The sequence below is a fragment of the Lactuca virosa genome, chromosome 1 (genome assembly GCF_052849685.1).
Source record: "Lactuca virosa cultivar CGN04683 chromosome 1, Lactuca_virosa_CGN04683_v6, whole genome shotgun sequence".
Taxonomy (NCBI): Eukaryota; Viridiplantae; Streptophyta; class Magnoliopsida; order Asterales; family Asteraceae; genus Lactuca; species Lactuca virosa.
The window spans coordinates 319,212,976-319,229,676 of NC_136426.1; the positions used below are offsets into that span (position 1 = coordinate 319,212,976).

The 16,701-nt window shown below is 40.3% G+C and overlaps 1 long non-coding RNA gene across 2 annotated transcripts; it reads right to left on the bottom strand.

Annotated features, from left to right (window-relative positions):
• Positions 1–1,252: 1,252 nt before the first annotated feature.
• On the bottom strand, positions 1,253–3,208 carry LOC145110166 (uncharacterized). Of its 2 annotated transcripts, XR_013709556.1 has the most exons (6): positions 2,906–3,208; positions 2,772–2,819; positions 2,605–2,661; positions 2,327–2,442; positions 1,562–2,233; positions 1,253–1,478 (listed from the first exon to the last, which is right to left on the bottom strand). It is a non-coding gene; the product is annotated as an uncharacterized LOC145110166 (long non-coding RNA). The 2 variants fall into 2 exon arrangements; XR_013709550.1 differs by having other exon boundaries at positions 2,772–3,208.
• Between the last annotated feature and the right edge of the window lie 13,493 nt (positions 3,209–16,701).

Consider the following 16,701-nt stretch of genomic DNA (forward strand, 5'->3'; position numbering starts at 1 on the left):
AAAAATGCTTCCCAAGCCAAGATTTTACTACTTTCAAGGTTAGAATGTTGTTTCCTATAAGGAGTATGTCATCAACATACAACATTAGGAAAGTTACTATACTCCCAATAGGTTTGACATACATGACTCATCCTCAGTCCTAGAGAATCCAAACTCTTTGAATTTTTTTTTTTGAAGAAAAGATTCAGCTGCGAGATGCTTGTTTCAATCCATAGATGAATTTCTCAAGCTTACACATTCTATCAGGAAATTTTACATGTAGAAAACCTTATGGTTGACTCATAGGGATGTCAACGGGAGAAAACGTGGTAGGAAATTGTAAGTAATCATTCTAATCAAGAATATGTAATGGTTGACTCATAGGGATATCAACGAGATTAATTTCTCAAGCTTACACATTCTATCAAGAATTGTAAGTAATCATTCTAATCAAGAATATAGCAATCAAACTACATACCACAAAAAGATCCAACAAAACAACATAGATGACACAAAACAATATATTCAATATGTAAGTAATCATTCTAGTCAAGAATATGTAATGTAATTAGAAAATACAAATCACAGTCAAGAATATTTAATGTAATCAAAAGGTTAAATCCATACTACATGGCAAGCGACACTAACAAATGACCAATCTGGTTTTAAAAAACAAAAAAAGCATAACCAATCTAATTTCAGAAAAAAATGATTACCGTCTACAAGTTAATCGATAGGAAGAACGGTTGACCGACGCTGGTAGAGGAATGTATGTCGTCGATAGTGGACGACGACTGGTGGAAGGGAGTAGACGGTGAAGACGGATGGTGCAGGAGAAATCAGCATGTAATCTGTTCGTCGACTCATCGTTCCGTTCGTGGTCTTGCGTCTTGGACCATTTTTGTCGATCGATTGCTAGGGGCTAGAGAGGGCATTTGATTTGTGAAGTTGTTGATTTTTGATTTATGAGTATGTGATTGTAAAGACAAAGTGAAAGAACGAATGGAATTTTGGATTTGGCGGTCATTTAGTAGAAATCGCAAATAAGTGGAGTGACTAGCGAAGCTGCAAAACCCTAATTGTGTGTATATATATATATATATATATATATATATATATATATATATATATATACTAGGTTATAACCCGTGGAATCCACGGCTAAAAGTAAAATAACATAGAGTATTAAGATAATAATCATTAATCATAGATTTGTATAGATTTATTTTTATAAAAAAAAATTCATATGTTAATTGTAATTGTATCATGGTTATTTTAAATTAATATAATCTTGTTGTAAGTTTCTTGAAGAAGAGAGGTGGGTTTTGAATGGATGCCTACCTAATTCTTTATTACAGTTATAACTAACCTACCTTTAAACAAAAGATACAGAATGTAAACAATCACCTTCTGGAAAATGCATTTGCTATTTCACCCCAATTGTGTCTCCATGTGCACGATGTGGATTTGAGAGGGCAAACTTCACATGTGGTTTCCGCCTGAAATAATTTGTATGATTTAAAGAAGGGTAACCATGTTAAAAAAAACATTCGAGAATATAAATCGTTCAAAAAATAGTTACCGGGAAAAGGAGAAACTTGATATCTACCATTAAGTATTATAATTTATGAGACACTATTTCCCAATCTTCAACAATCTCCAAAGGGTGTATTTGAAAACATCATAAAATGGTTCCAAATGTCTGCCGCTTGTATAATTGTCAAAGCATGAATATGAAACTTGTTGCTGACATTTTTATATAATTAATAATATTAATTATATAAGAAATAAGTTAGGGACCAATTAATCTTCATTTTTGTTAGAGGCCTCTTAGAAGGTGTGTTAAGTGTCATGTTCCCTAAAAAGATAAAGCGTTCATACACAAAAATGTTATAAACAAAAAAAAATGGTAGTTAGTGCTCATCTTAGTTCCAAACGAAACACCATAACTGCAGAAAATAATATGCATGGCTCTTGATTCATGCTCTATAACATTGACTACATTAGACTCCATTACCGGTACACAACAATCAAATTCAATCCTTCTCTTCCTGTTTGTGAGAAGCTTTATGATGATTGGAATCACAAGGTGAATTATATATATTCAAGTTTTCAAAGTATAATATATTTTTCCAATTTTAGTAACTCTAATGGTTTTTAAAAATACCAATAAATCTACTATGACTACATATTACACCAAACTCAAAATTAATAACATAAGACATCTGATCAAAACTAATCCACAAAAATGAACCTGCAAAATAATATCAGGACCAACATATTACACAAACAATAACATTATTAGTAAATACTACTACTGATGTAATGCTGTTAAACTAAAATCGACCTGTGAATTGCACAAGGAAGTCCATATGCTCATGTTTTCACAACATCAAGCATAGAAATCTTTTGGAATTGTAATCCCATGAATTTCACAAGGAAATCTTTTGGAATCTTATAACCCTGAAAAAGTAAGAAAATAAAAGATACAATTTTGACCCAGATCAGCAACAAAGGTTATAAAAAAGGTTTGCTAATACAAAACATAATTGATGTGGTGCAGTTGTGGTTCCTATCTACAAAAAAATAAAATTTAAATAAAAAGAATGGGCCGAGATTTCGTACATCTTGTGTAAACCATAAGTTTTAACTTATATTCTCCATGAATTGAAGCCAACATCCCTGCATCATCAATTACAAAAGATGAGCAAATTCCCAAATAAAACTTAAAATAAACCTAAATAAGTTCCATGGAAAACACAATATAAACATCCCAAAGTAAATCATGTTACCCGTAAGCAAGAACCTATAGCCACTTCACCTCACCTTTCATTCGCAAACTGCAAACACAAAAATCACATCAAACCGACAGATGGTGAACAACCATCGCAAACCGACAGAGAAACTGAGTAAGGGGATGACGAACCCTAGCTGACCAAAAACGACATTGATGGAGTGGATTAGAAATATGATGAACATGGGAAATCCCTAATTAGAAGAATAAATAAAAATCTCAAAATGAAAACATCCTCAACTTATTCAAATAAGCCCTATCTATAATCATAAGACCGAGCCAATGTATGGCCCGAGACAACAGAATTGGTGGCGGAGTAGAACGACGATACACTGAATAAAGTTTTTGAAAGTCTGGATTGAGACTTGAGATAAGGGAAATGGTGGGTTATCGGAGAGAGATAAAAGGAGATTAGGATGAAAGTTGTGGAGGTGCGATAATAGTAATGAAGGAAGAAGAAGATGTATTGTTGATTTTAAGATAATGATTTCCGTATATTAAATCAAATGAAATGATACGATATTAATTCAAATTAATTCAAATAGTGACAACGAAAATGCTGATATTTAGGAAGCTAAATGTGGATGGATGTTGTGAGTCAATGGGCGGGAAAAATAGAGAGTAGATGGATGGTTGAATGAGACGTGGTAATAGATAATGTTTATAAGATGACACGTGGCAGGTGCTTTTATTAAGAATATATATATATATATATATATATATATATATATATATATATATATATATATGGAAGGGTTATTTCAAAAAAAATTTCAGCGATTTTATGTTAAAAGCTGCGATTTTTTGATAAAAAAATTCAAAAAAAAGTTTTGTGATCTCTAAGTATTTTTTTTATGCATTTTTATTATTTTTAGGGTTTTTTTGTTTTCCATAGAACCTAAACCTATATATATATATATATATATATATATATATATATATATATATATATATATATATATATATATATACAAACGGGCCCCCGTAGGAGTACGGGGACAGAAATACCCACTCCCGACCCCGATCCCGAAAATAAAACGGGGTTTAATCCCCCCCCCCCCTCTCGCTTCCGAATTTTTAAAAATATTAATCTCGTACGGAATCGGGGTCCCACGGAAGTTTTGACATCCCTACCGACTCATGTAGACGTCCTCAGTAAGCTTTGCGTTTAGGAAAGTGGTTTTAACATCCATTTGCCATACCACATAATCATAAAAGGCTGTTATGGAAAGCATTATCATGATCAATTTGATCTTAGTCACTGGTGAAAAGATCTCATCATAGTCAACCCCTTGGGTTTGAGTAAATCCTTTTCTGTAACACCCATAAAAATCATACCAATTTTAAACTTTTAAAAACATTTCAAATCTATTAACCATTACAAAGCTTGTTTTCAAAATGTATCATATCAGAGTATCTCATAAACAAAGTCATAAAAAGTGAGGAGCTGTATGATCACGCCTTTGCCTTGCCACGATCCCCTGATGCACCTTAAACAATAAACTGAAACTGTAAGCCCGAAAGCTTAGTGAGTTCCCCCAAAATACCCATACCCACAACAATACACATATAATCATAGACAGCATACTATGGGTCCAATCAAACATCGAGTTGGAATACCCCAGGCCCTCAACCAGCAGGTTAGAATGCCAACACACTATGGGTCCAATCAACCATCAAGTTGGAATACCCCAAGCCCTCAACCAGCAGGTTGGAATGCCAACACACTATGGGTCCAATCAACCATCAGGTTGGAATACCCCAGGCCCTCAACCAACAGGTTGGAACGCCAACACACTATGGGTCCAATCAACCATCAGGTTGGAATACCCCAGGCCCTCAACCAACAGGTTGGAATGCCAACACACTACGAGTCCAATCATCCTCGGGATGGAATACTCACGGCCCACAACCAACAGGTTGGAATGCCCAGGTCTATTGGCTTTCGCACAAAGCAGATAAGCCTCAACCACCAAACAAACACGTGCACATATAACAGATAATCACATAACAGTCTATAGACAACAAACTGATCTACCAGATCATACCACATAACGTATAATATTATATCCTACCCTCTAGGATATCTAACTAACAGATCATACTAGCATAACATAACCAATAACAATTCAAAGGGCCGACATTGGTGCCTTAGACCCTTGAGTATAGTGAGGATAACTCACCTGACATTGCTGAAGTCCCGCAGATAAAACTCCAGCTGCTGGTTGACAGATTCCCGAACTGTCAACATCAAACAATACCCAATTAATAATTGGGTTCTAAGCCCAAGGTCCAACTCACACCACAAAAGCCCAAAAGTAAAATAATGGGCCAAAATCCAACATATGGCCCAATTTTCCAAATTAGGCCTAGACCTCTACATGGTCTTTCCTTAAGGCCCATTCGATTATTCCAATCCAATTCCCATGGCCCATTATCACATAGTCATAAAGGCTTAATTATGGCCCAATTTTCCAAATTGGGCCTAAGTCCTCACATAGGCCTTATCCTAAAGCCCATCTACTTATTTTGGTCCATTAGCTTGTTCTTGGACAACCCATCAATAGTCCAATCACCAAAGCCCACTAGGAAGGCCCAACCCAAAGCCCAAGTGAAATTAGGGTTTTCACATGAAATGACGGCTAGGGTTAAGTGTTCCTACTTAACCCATTAAGGACTTAATTCATTAAGTCCAATATTGCCTTAGGTTAATTTGCTAATAATTATTATTTAATATTTCAAGTTATTAAATAATCTCGTGTGTGTGCCGATTACTTCTCAAGAATTAGGGTTTTATGCTATTAGGGTTTTCCAAACCCTAATTAGGGTTTTCCAACCCAATACTAGCCCATTAGTCCATTGAATGGGATTTTAGGTCATATTGGGCCTTATTGGGCCCATTAGGGTTTTATAAGATCAATTATGGTTTGCTTGGGCCCATTAGGGCTTCATTGGGCCCACTTTGGCCAATCATTCCTCAAACGAGTCCAAAAATGCAAACGAGACACACCGCCACTTGACACAGCGGCCGGTGGTGGCAGGAGGCGGTAGGCATCACTCTACGGTGGTGGTTTGGGGTTTTCTCTTCATTATACCACTTTTGTTATAATTATAATGCTAAAAAAAAAATCAAAGTAACACACACTCACGCACACACACACAGACGCACTGTGGCGGCAGGTGGTGGCCGGAGGTGCTAGCCACCACCTCATGGTGGTGGTGGTTGCCCTCTAGTGAAATCCGACCAAGAAACCACACCCTCGCATGCTCTTCTGTTGCAAAATAAACCCAGCCACCCACCTCACGGCGTGCAACGGCGGTGACACAAGGAGGCGGGCAGCAGCTGCGGTCAGCGGCTATCGGCGGCACAGTCGCACGGCGGCGACAGAAATGGGCAGAACAAATCGCTGGAGAGAACAATGGAGCAATGGCATCATGAAGTGAACGAGAATGGGAGATAGTGGTTTGCGAAACCACCGAATACAGCGACAGCAGCCTCACCAAATGATTTTTCCGGCGACTCACGCGAAGACCCTGGCTGTGTACACGACGTCACTGGCGGCAGTAGGGGTGGTAGCGTTCCGACGGCGAAGCTGCAGGCGACATGGTGGCTCTTCATCTTCCACTGTGGTGGTCGCACCCCCACCGGAAGAATGACCACAACGGCCATGGCTCTTGGTTCACCCGATCTTCAAGACGCCAGCGACTAAGTCTTGGTTTCGTAGGTATTCACTGTGGCGACATCGCTGTGGTGGTTCACGGCCTTGACAGCGGAGGAAGGTGGCGACAATTGAGGCTGAAGCTTAAGGTGGTGGCTGGAGGTTGAAGAGGGAGGCATAAGGTGGGTTGCGGCTGATGTAAAGGAATTAGGTTTAGGGTTACGGGCAATGCAACAGTTTATACCGCTCCCTTCAAAACTATTATCCATATTGACAAAACCCGCCCCTCCTTCTCCTTTCCTTTCATATTAAACCCCAAAATTACCATTTAACCCCTGACTCCATAAAATCCTTTCAACTTTGATCCAATACTTACCAAATTACCCCCATCTCTCATAATTCATTACAATTTCGGTACAATATTTACCAAACACACCCTAACATTTGAAATCCTTTTCAAACAAATCCCGAAATTACATTTTAACCCCTGAGACTCTAAATCATGACATTTGGCTTCCCGAAACCAACACCCCGCTAATTATTATTTGATTTTGGCTATAACAACATAAAATAATAATAAAAATTACTTCTCGGGGTTCCAGGTTTATCATTTAAGTATTTTATTTAAAACGGGATGTTACAACTCTCCCCCACTTAAATTTGATTTTGTCCTCGAAATCGTTTCTTATCATTCCTTACACGCCAGACAACTTGAGCAACACGGCCACAACTACGAGCATATCCCCAGCCTTTCCAAGGTAACCACAACTAACCCTCACAGGGTTCCAAGACCTGAAAATAAACAAATCCCTTGCAATATAATCACATTTACTCAATCTAAAATCTGAAGTCTCGAGATGGTCTGGCTCCCTGACAGACTGCCCACACTGGATCATTGTCGAATGCATTGCACTTAACTCCCAACTGGCTACTCAACTTCTGATAACCTGAGGTTCCCACTAGAAAATAGAATCACAAATCCCACACTGCTAACTATGATCCTTTAGTTCCCGAACCACATACATATAATAACCGACTCATAAGAACAAATACTCATACCTGGCCCAATCAGCCTCGGGCTGGAATACCAGGCATGCCTACGACGGGTCCAGTCATCCCTAGGATGGAATACCCTCGTATCACACACATGTTTGGTCAAATCAACCCTCGGGTTGGAATACCAAACACGTCAGGTCCACTCAATCGTAGGGTTCGGTCATCCTCATGATGGAATACCCTAGATTGGAATACCACTATATACATAACTCGGGTCTAACCCATAACTTGAAATCCAAGGACCTATCCTTGCATCTCATCCAAAAATTTCTCTGATTCGCCACAACCGAGTGACACTCATCCAAAATACCGGGGTCCGGCCCGGTCGCGGAGCTAAAGGTCTCCCACATAGTTGCCTCACACGACTTCCGAACGAAATCCTTCCCTGGAACTAGTTGCCACTAGTTATCATGCCACCGCGACTCTAACAACCTCCTGATCCAACTGATCGGATCCATGCGTCGTATCCCGTCGTTACCAAATCCACAGCTAAAAGCAATTGCTACATAACCAATGGTAGCCTTACATCACAAGCAACCATAAGCAATCCATTGCTTCCTTGATCTCATAACTGTAGTGACGTTCCTACAGTCTTACCACTGGCTTAATCAGGTCTAATCCCTCTGGGAAGCCCATAAACCAATCCGTGGATTTCCATATTCTCACTGCTACACCCGAACTGGTGGCTACTATTGTCCCTTCCGCATCCTAACATCGCGCTAATGCCATCTACGAATCTAGTAAATGCTACTGCTACACTAGCAGTCTCACAGCACTCTAGCACTATCTACTGCTAATGAATGCTACGGCTACCCCCACAGTCTTACAACACTTTCCATACTACATGATTGCTAGTGAATGTTACGGCCACCCCCGCAATCTTACAACACTTCCCATACTAACTGATCGCTAGTGAATGCTAAGGCTACCCCGTAGTCTTACAACACTTCCCATACAGGTCGAACACGCACTCGACCTAACACATAAATGAACTTAATTCATGGCTAGAATCCCAACTTGATTTCCCCAATTTCTGCTATCAAGCACCGAGAAGACGCAATTTCCATGATGGGGAGTTTTACCGAACTCCCAACTCACACAACCCTCAACCCCAACAGCCACTTGGGTTGTCTTCCTTCCTGACAACGATGCGAAACTTATCCCATTTTCAAAACTGATCCTGCTTCTGCATTTTGGGTCGATTATCCCCCACTTAGATTCAACTAAGTCTTCACAATACATGAAAGTTGGAGAATTCCCAATCCTTCTTACTTTCAAACGATCGATCTGATGACAATCAGACCTTTCCAACTAGTACTCCTTTACTAGCCAACCCCAAATCATCACACGCTTCTAATAACTAGATGAACACTTCCTGAATCCCAGGGAATCATCCAGTCCCTAATGCTCGAATGATCCCACACCCAAATCTTGAAGTCCAAAGATAGATGCTCCAACTAGTGTCTCAACAACGAGCTACTTCCCTTGGCGTTTTCCTCCGCTAACCAATAACGGTTACTGAACCACTGAATCCTGAAAATGGTGAATAACCATCCTATGGGGCAGACCTCCCACATAATACCCTTCTTCCCAAAGTGCTCCAACAAATCTCCCGCTCTCGGCTCTAGAAATCATATCATTCAGGGTTCGCACCCTGACTCACTCACCATCTCAATCGTCCATAGCTAAACTGTAGTAGCTGAAACAGCCTCTGCCCTAAACCGGGATACAAACTACTCCCAAGACATAGTCTTCAATATCGAAAGTGCAATAGATCGCACAATCAATCCTTACCGTCCGATACAAGAGATCCAAGGCGAAATGGACCTCCAAAATACTTATGCCCCATAGACCCACCCACGCTTACCAGCGCTAAACTACTGTCGTCAATCCCGGTGACCAACTAACCACGAGCTAGAATACAACCTGATCCTGGGGTCACAAGCCTGCTCTATCCTTCGAGCTCGTAAACTGAAAGGGCACATTCCTTGTCCTAGAAAACAAAATTCCAATCATATCAATTAGCCATTCTAATTCCAGCTGCATAACTCCAGCTGAACATAATCATTACTCCTTTCCGGAGTCCCCGCGACTCATATTCAGGCCTCGAGCAAAACCCCCGAAGCCTCAAATCTAAAAACGCATGTGCTAGACTCTCCAGCTTAACCCATTGAATGTAACAAGTACAGAACATCTCCCTGATCCCAAGTAACTGCAGCCCTCTGCTCGTCAGAATATGTCCCAGTAACAAGTCCCGGTACTAAAAAGCTCGACCAGCTCTTCCCCTTGCCGTCGTTACAGCTGATATAGCTGTCGCGGCAACCGTCTCGGCAATGGCTGCATAACGCTCGTCAAAATACTCAACCATGGCGGTCTTAATAGACCGAAACATCCCCGGAAACTGTCCCCAGACAAACTCGATCACCTCCTCCCGGATGATCTCACTGACACAGTCCTCTGACAATGCTGGCCTATCCTGGCTGCCAGCTCCCGATCCTAGCCTGGATCCGATCTCAAGACGTCTCGTGACCACTATTCTGGTAAAACACCAGAAGGATCATTGATAACCCATATAGAGACAGGGAACCAACTCCCAACCCAACCCTAGGGGTTGTGACTTCCTTGATACGCGTATGGGTCATGTGCTTTCAGTAGTACGGGCCCATACTACCTTCCACACTTACCTATATTTGTCTCAAGTATCACCACAACATCCTAACAATATACATAACATAACGAGCGCTCAATCCTCACTCATAGAGGAATGCTAAATATATCATAACTGGCCTCCCGGCCTCACACAACCCACCCATCCATGAAACTACCACCAACCCTGCAACATTAGTGTATGCTAGCCATACATAACGCTGGACCCTATAGACTTTCGAATATCCAACCCTACCCTAAGCTCCCAATCAAACAAGAACAGAACATAAGGCCAAATCAAACATTCTCAGGCTATAAGATCTTAATTATGTATAACCGTGATGCATACACTAAGCAACTACAGTAATGATGTCAATCTCATATAAAGGAAACCCTAGGCTGGCAGGCATCATGTAATTAGGAAATTCTATCATGCAATTCCCGAAGATCCCTAGCCTAGCACTAGCATGCTGTTCTGTCACAACTAGGAATTCTGATGCTTTGTAAACACTTAACAAGAATAACATTGTAACTACAACTTGAAAGCATGTATGATGCTTATTCAATGACAACAAAATTCCATCAAACACTCTATACAAACACTCAAATAGTCAACAAAAGGTTGGAAACCCTAGAAATCCCGGTTTAAGTCCTATATGGACTAGGATTTCCTTATTGGGCCTAATGGGCCAATAAGCTTCCAATTTGACTATTTTGGGCTTAGAACTCTTAAATGGGCTCTCATTGGACCCACTCTCATGAGACTTAACCTTTTTGGGCCTTATAAGCCTAAAATGGACTAGTTTATCTTTAATGGGCCTTATTGGGCCATAACTAATCCAATTAGCTTTAATGGACTCGAATCCATTCTCTTATACAAAAATTGGGATGTGAGCTACCCTAAGGGCCCAATGGGACGTAAGTTTTCCTTATGGGCCTCATGAACTCGAGCCAAGGCAAGAATGGGCCAAAGTGATTCCTTCCTCCTTCCTTAGCCCATTTCGGCCCAAGTAGGAAATAAAAAAAAAGAGAAGAAATGAATAAATGCCCATGACACCTCATTGTTGTTTAGGGGTTAATTATGGGATTATCCAACATACATCCAAGACAAATCTCATGTTCCCATGCACTCGTCTCTCTCTTCTCCTTCTTCTTATTACTTGCGGCCGAGAATCAACACACACACACACAAAACACTTCAAACGCTCTCTAAATCTTCAAGAACATCTCCTTACCTTCCTCAAAATCTCGAAAATTTAGAAGGGCTTCAAGAGAATCTTTCACTTATATCACCATCCTTGGTAAGTTGTTGTCATACATAAGTTTTGATTTCTATCTTTAAGCTAAGAACACTCCTTCATATGGCTTCATTTCGTGATCATGTCTTCTAGGACCATCAAAGCTTAAATACTTCCTCTAAGAAAGCATTCAAGCCAAAAACAACCTCATCTTCTCCATCTTTCTTCAAAACCGAACCCACAAACCTAAGGTGAGTTCATACCCCTCTATTTTCGGTTTTCATATGATTTATGGGGGAGAATACAAGTAAAATGTGAAGATCTATGTGTATTTGTATGTTATGTGTGATTTCTTGTGTTTTGTGGTAAATATGTGCTAAAAATGAAAGATATTTCGATATCTATAGTTCAAGAAGGAAAAATATGTGATCTAGGTCATATTTCACTTAACATGTCAAGATAAACTACTATACAAGCTTTAAAATAACACACCACAACATAAAATTTGTTATTGGACCATTTTTGATAAATAAACAAAAGATGGGGAAAAAGATGTCATTCATGGTTTCTACAAGGATCAAAAGGTCAAAACAGCTCAAATAAGAGTTTTTATAAATATTAGGCTTTTTAAAGGACTAAAAATGTAAATTTTAGCCTAATGGGCTAAAATTTGGGCCTTTCGGCTATTTAGGCCCAAAAATGCGAAAAATCAAATTTAAGGGGCTGAAATGGAAAGTTTTCTCAAAACAGGGGCTATAAACGTATATAAACCTATTTCAGGGGTTGAAATGGCCTTATTTATCAAAAGGGACTAAAAATGCAAAGATTTTGGATTTTGGGTAAAAATTGTAAAAATTGCAAAAAGTGTGGATTTAAATGTAAATCTTTTAACTAAGGGGCTGAAACTGTCCTAAATAAAATTTTGGGCTTAAAACATCATTTAATTAAGTGTTTAGGTCAAAAATATCAAGAAAAATAGTTCAAGGACCTAATATGTCATTTTTCATAAAAAGGGCTAAAAATTGCCAACTTTACCAAAATAAGGGGCTGAATTGGTCAAACTAATATTTTTAGGCAATTATGTTAATAATAAAATAATTGGGTCAAAATATATAAAACTTTATAACTTATGGGTTTTAAATAGAAAAATAACTATTTTTATAAATCTATGAATCATTATAAAACAAATTGGTGATTTTTACGACATATCGATTAAACAACTTCGCAACACTAATACTATACAAAACAAGTAAACATTCAAATTGTTGAGCTTGAGAGATTCTAATCATGCTTATTGGGCCTTCGTGACCCATTAACATGACTTTTGGGCCCAACATAAATAATACATGTTATTGGGCCTCCTGTGACCCAATTACATGCTTGAGGGACCCTCAATGGCTTTTACATGCTATTGGGCCTCAGTGGCCCATTAACATTGCTAGTAAGGTCCAAATAAATCTTATGTGAAATGGGCCAACGCGCCTTTCGTATACTCGACAGCCTTAAATAACATACGGAATTAGTAGGGCCTAGTAGTCCTCTTCTCCTCGTCTGTTAGGCTTACCTTCTCTTCAAGTAAACTGAAATCAGGTCATTAATCAAGGTTAATCAAATTCATTTGGATTAAGTGAGTAATAACGGGCGACACCAATAAGTGTCGGTCGTAGTCTGTAGTTGTAATCAAAGTCTCATGGAGGGAGAGCGAGAGTTTGTGTATAGATCTATACGGGCGTGACTCCCCCACACCTAAGCTGTTCGCTACAGTTAGACTCGGCCAGTCTAGCATGACAAAATCTTAAGATCAATTCCGGTGTTCATTAGAATGCCAAGACAGACGAACTAGTCATTATCATGCATGGTTATAACGACTCACGTAGAGATCCAACATCATCTAAGTAATCAGGGGAAATCATATTCAATCGCTGTGACGATACGATAATACAAAACAATCATAATATTTTATCGGAAAACATCGGGTTTTCCGGGGAAACCAATCTTACTCACTTGTACTTTCAAAAACTATAATGCAAAACTTCTCATTTATACACGTTTCGAAATCATTCACGCATATACTTACAGGATCATCACAATGTTTTCATGAAAAGTCTTATTGCAGAAAATATCAGATTTTCTGGGTTTTACGAACGACATAAACTATTTTACATCAAACATACTTATGAACTCACCAACATTATATATGTTGACCGTTTTCAAAATAACTTGTATTCTCAGGTAATCGTTAGAACGAGGAAACATCCAGTGTGTTGAATGTTCTTTTGTAGTTGCTAATCACCAAACACTTTATATTTTGGGATCATGTAATGTAAACGATGTACTTGATGTAAACAATGCCAGTTGTACTATGTAATGTTTGGTGATGAATGTGTTATGTTTCATGTATATTCATTACGATGATATTTCAATTTAAGTCACGCGAGCCCTCGGACGTTTCCGCCGTCTGGTTCAGGGGTGTGACATGTTCTAACATATCACATAATCAAATATTGTATGGTATTTTGGGGTCTACTTACTGGCTCCGACTGATCGTACACTTCGCATCCTCCTTTCTTATTTTGAAAACCATTTAATAACCATTTTGAAAATCTTTCCTTGGTTTGAGACTGGAGTCACACGAGTGTTCCTCCAATTCACTCAAACCAAGGCTCTGATACCAACTTGTAACACCCATAAAAATCATGCCAAATTTAATCTTTTAAAAACACTTCAAATCTATTAACCATTACAAAGCTTGTTTTCAAAATGTATCATATCAGAGTATCCCAGAAACAAAGTCATAAAAAGTGAGGAGTTGTACGATCACACCTTTGCCTTGCCACGATCCCCCGATGCACCTGAAACAATAAACTGAAACTGTAAGCCCGAAAGCTTAGTGAGTTCCCCCAAAATACCCATACCCACAAAAATACACATATAATCATAGACAGCATACTATGGGTCCAATCAACCATCGGGTTGGAATACCCCAGGCCCTCAACCAGCAGGTTGGAATGCCAACACACTATGGGTCCAATCAACCATCAGGTTGGAATACCCCAGGCCCTCAACCAACAGGTTGGAATGCCAACACACTATGGGTCCAATCAACCATCAGGTTGGAATACCCCAGGCCCTCAACCAACAGGTTGGAATGCTAGGACTGTTCACAGTTGTATTAGGGATGAATGTAGCCTGGTCAACTACATTTCTTTGTAGTACAACTATCACATGCCCTGGGGAAATCACGATGGTCAGTAACGCAAAGGCATACCCTCTTGTTAAACAAGAAGAATGCATCAACCCAATTTTTCTAACAACTAAAAATATCTTAGGATTAATAATAGTTTATTTATATACCCCCCCCCCTTGCAGACAGTATGACTGGGTTCCATCTTCCTGGAGATCCGTATTTCCCCAATCAGGGGAATAACGGATGGCTAGAGGAATCCGACGAGGAGCCTGAAGAGGATCCCATGGAAGAAGAGGAACCGTAAGAGGAAATCGAAGAGGGACCTCCAGAACCTGTGACAGACATTGAAGAGGAAGAGTCGGGTGGCGACAACAGCGATGATTCGGACACTAAGTCTATAGTCATCAACCCCCCATACCCAGTGAGGGTGCCAGCTCACCGAATGGGCCCTAACGACCCTACCCCTCCCTGGGGTATCGACATTTGGAGATGGAGCAGGCAACAGGGACATCGACCCCCGTTTGGCATGGCTCGCCAGTTCTATGACTTGAGGGAGGGAGGACCGGCTGACCGAGCACTTCCTGTCATGGTGAGACGGTTACGGAACACTGGCGACCTGGCCCAGGACACGGCCGAGCAGCTGAATCAGATGCAAGCCGCAGTGGCCCGGGCGGAACGAGAAACTCAAGAAGTAATCCATAACTTTCATGTACGTCAAGCGATGTGGGAGGATCGACTACGAGCTACATAACGACAGGTGGCGCGTCTTCAGGTCGCATCCACATCATCAGCCCCACCACCCGACGCATCTCAGAGCACTTCGGACCAGTAGACTTCCCTACTAGTACTATGTTCACTTATGCTTACCATGCTATGTACTACCGACTCCATGTTTAAGTGATTACACTACTCATAGAGTCGTTATGCTGCCGAACTTTATGTATGCTCTTTCGAGCAAATTTTCATGTATCAAAGTGCAAATATTATTAGTGGAAAATAATATGTGTTCTATCGTGATGTTGTTATCTGCCATGTGCTATATTTCTATGTTGTATGCCAATATGTAACATTACTTAAGTATATGCTAAACCCCTAGTTTATAGGACCACAAACTCATGAAAATTATAGGCACTCAACATCTTTCCGTTCCATGACAGAAGGATGCCTCAGCGACCCACCCGTGGAAACCCCGAGCCGATACCACCAGAAATCAACTCAGTTGCATTCCAAGCAGCTATATCCGCTGCAGTCACAGCGGCACTGGCGCAGATCCATAATGGGAACAATGGTGGAGGCAACGGGCAAGGGGCTGGAAGTTCAAACAACAGAATAAATCAAGGACCTACCAAGACATGCTCTTACAAAGATTTTTCCAATGCCAAGCCACGAACCTTTAATGGAACGGGAGGTGTCATAGCCCTAAAGAGGTGGATTGAGAAAATTGAATCCGTCTTTGAAATTTGCGGATGTCCAGATGGGTGCAAAGTCAAGTTCGCAGCTTGTACCTTTGTTGATCAAGCTCTTTCATGGTGGAACGGTCACATCGAAGCCATGACCCTTCCAGTGGCAAACGCGATGCCCTGGGAAGAACTGAAGGAAATGATGTTGGCAGAGTACTGCCCTAGAGGCGAGATACAAAAGATGGAACAAGAATTGTGGAACTTGACAGTTCAGAAATCCAATATCAACACATACATATCCAGGTTTAGCGAGCTATCCCTTCTGTGTCCGGGTATGATCACCTCGGAAGGGAAAAAGATTGAGAGGTTCATCTGGGGGTTGACTGCACCTATCCAAGGGAATGTCATTGCGGCAAACCCTGAGACGTTTGATAGCGCCAAAAGATTGGCCAAGAAACTGTATGATCATGGCAGCAAGAAGAGTGTTAAGATTGTGGAAGCGGATGTTAAGAAGGAAGAAGAGAATAAGAAAGGGAAGAACAACAAGAGAAGAGGTAAACTGAACTCTGAATCATCTAAGAAGCAACAGACATTGACTGTCCATGCAGCAACCCAAGCTACCACAACACCACATGCTCCAGCCTCATCCACGCCGAATGCTCCGAAACAGTACACAAGGAATCTTCCCAAGTGTAACAAATGTAACTACCATCACCACGGGGAATGCAGAGAAATGATGTGC